The sequence below is a fragment of the Berghia stephanieae genome, chromosome 13, assembly GCF_034508935.2.
Source record: "Berghia stephanieae isolate SIO BIC M18660-M18661 chromosome 13, UCSD_Bste_1.3, whole genome shotgun sequence".
NCBI classification, from domain to species: Eukaryota; Metazoa; Mollusca; class Gastropoda; order Nudibranchia; family Aeolidiidae; genus Berghia; species Berghia stephanieae.
This window is the reverse complement of record NC_088372.1, coordinates 37,934,127-37,936,888: the sequence shown is the minus strand read 5'-3', so window position 1 is coordinate 37,936,888 and position 2,762 is coordinate 37,934,127. Positions and strand designations below refer to the sequence as shown.

The following is a 2,762-nucleotide window of genomic DNA, read 5'->3' as shown; positions in this document are numbered from 1 at the left end:
AGAAAAAGAAAAGGGGTTTTGGGGGGGGGGGGGGGGGGGGAGGAGAAAGTTTAAAAAAAAAAGTTTTTAATTTTTTTTTCAAATTTTTTTTCTTATTAAATTGTCCCCCCCTGTTTTTTTTTCCTCCGTTATGTTACGATCGATGTATACCTATTTGAGGTCGATAACCCAAATTATGAAGGGCTCATTGCTGTAAAGGTAACACTAACTTTTTAACCGCTGCAAAAAATATTCTTCTTTTCAGCTTTTGTTAAAACCCAAAGGGGCCCCCTCATTGTTTTCCCGCTTATCAGACCGCGAAAAAAAATACGCTTTTTTTGTGGGGTTTTATAAAGCTTTCAAAATAGGATTCACAAGACAATGGAAAAAACATAAAAAAAAGCTGCCCAATAATTAACACTCAAAAAGAAAATCCCCGTTTTAAACCCCCCCCCCCCCCCCCCCCCCCCCTCCATTTTTCCTATCTAAAATTTTACAAAAATTTTAAATTTGGCGAAACTTTATTTTTTTTCAAATTTTTTTCCTTTCCAAGACCGGCTCCCAAATAATTTTCTCCAAAGCTTTTAGCTTTAAAAATGAACTTCTGTTTTTCCGTCTTTAAAAACTTTTTTGAAAACTGTTTGTCTTGTCTATATGTTACATATCATTAAAAAAACTCTAGCCAGATGATAATAGTAAAACACAAAACACACCACACACACACACCCACACGCAATATATAAATATATAAATATATTTAATATATATTTTATTATTATATAATCTCTGCCTACCATCAATCTATTTTTATCCATCTAGCTATTTTAAAATATAAAATATATATATAAAAAAAATTAATATTTTATATAAAATTTAATATATATTTAATTATTTATCTAGGCATCAATCTATTCATCTATCTTTCTGTCTATCTATCCATCAGTCTATCCATTTATCAATTTATCTATCTATCTATCTATCTATCTATCTATCTATCTATCTATCTGTCTATCTATCTATCTACCTATCTATCTACCTATCTATCTACCCATCTATCCATCTATCTACCTTTCTAACCATTTATTTATCTCAGAACCAACCCTCCATCTCTATATACATTTATATTCGTCAAGGTTGTTTACTGTTTGGTTCTAATAATCCATGTTTACATTAGCCAGGCCAAGGTGAAGGTCACGTGAATTAATTGATGACAAGTCAATGAGCGTGTCTCCACTGGAGCTCATTAAAAATGGTTTTAAAATATGTAATTAATTAACACCGCTACACTGTTATTTTTCTTGTGTTATAATTTTGTTGGCATAACACCTTTGGCAGAATGAGTAGTTTATAACCACCGGAAGACACGTGAATGTGTTTTAGACCCGACTGCTGATGATATGCGTCTAGGTAAAATACTCCCAATATCCACCAACCGGATACTCTACCATCACAAAAAAAAATGTTTATGGTTTTGTGTGTTGGTCTGTTATACTTCCAGATGGCAATGTTGTGAGTTTCTTAGCCAAGCGCACAGCATCTATTGAACTTGAGCTCAGTTTTCATTTCAATGTTTTTTTCTATACCGACAGAGACAACCCTGTTAACGGTCGGGTACTCATTTATTTAAACCGGAGTACAGTGAGAGAATGTGAGGAAAGAGCCTTTCCAAAAGACTCAACTATGTGCCGAGCGAGGATCGAACCCAGGCCCTTCCGATACGAAAGCGAGTGTCATACCGCAAGACCACATAGCCACACGTAATATATTGATAAAAGCTTGATCATTGATTATGGTAATATCTAGGGACAATTTTGTGAAAGATGTTGTTATGTGGATGGGTAAAAAATAAAGAATACAGAAATAAACATAAAAAATCCCTTTATCCATTCCTTAGGGGAAATTTGTCTCAAGGGTCTAGTTGAGAGAAAATGGGAATAACCAAGCGTCAGCCGCAGTGCAGCGACGCACATCGAGCTAAGGCGATGTGACTTTCTCAAGGCCACACAGAGCAGCAGCGGGTGATCGAACTGGGTACATTTCGGGTACGAAGCAAAGACCTTACCACTGGGACACGCTGCCCCTCATCTGTGAAAATAAGATTGTAAGAAGTAAAGAATGAATATTTTTTTAAAAGCTCAAAATCTTTTTTTTTTTTCTCAATTTGTAGATATCTTTTTTTTCCTTTTCTTAAAAATAATCTTTTTAAAGAGCTGCTCTGGCTCATTGGGAGTTTAAGAGCTTGTTGGGGATGGGGGTTTTTTTTTCCTTTAATTTGTATCGGATCGGGTTATTTCCCTGGGGCAAATATTTGACCTTTCTTTCTTTCTTCTTTTTTTTCTTGAGTCTGATTTGGGGAACGCTTTAGACTCTCATCAACGGGTTTGTATTTCAGCGATTTCGAAACGCCAGACTGTGGCGGCAGCATCTTCTAATGAATGGTGCTCACACGTCTATGGTAAGACGATCAACCTAGAACTTCTATAAATAGTAGTCAGTGTGATCTGAAAATTCCGTTGCGCACTCGTGCACCGTCGCAAACTCCACCCGGAAGCTTCGTCACAACCATTAGATATGTTAATGGTCACAACGCACCGTTCATCTAGATGCTCTGCCGTTTCGGGCTCTTGACCATAAAAACGGGTACATGTAGGACATGTGGCAAGTCCCCACTGATGTTGTGAGCTATGTTAAGCCGGTTCTCGACCGAAGCCGATTCGCTGCCTCCCAATGTCTCCTTTTGCTGTCGGAAGAGCCTGGCAGCTTCTCCCCTAGTTTCGATATAA

The 2,762-nt window shown here is 37.0% G+C and overlaps 1 protein-coding gene across 3 annotated transcripts in view; it reads left to right on the top strand.

Moving 5' to 3' along the window:
- The window catches only part of LOC144959050 (dual specificity calcium/calmodulin-dependent 3',5'-cyclic nucleotide phosphodiesterase 1B-like), a 675,925-nt gene that overhangs the window by 151,474 nt on the left and 521,689 nt on the right, over positions 1-2,762 (top strand). The window lies entirely within an intron of this gene.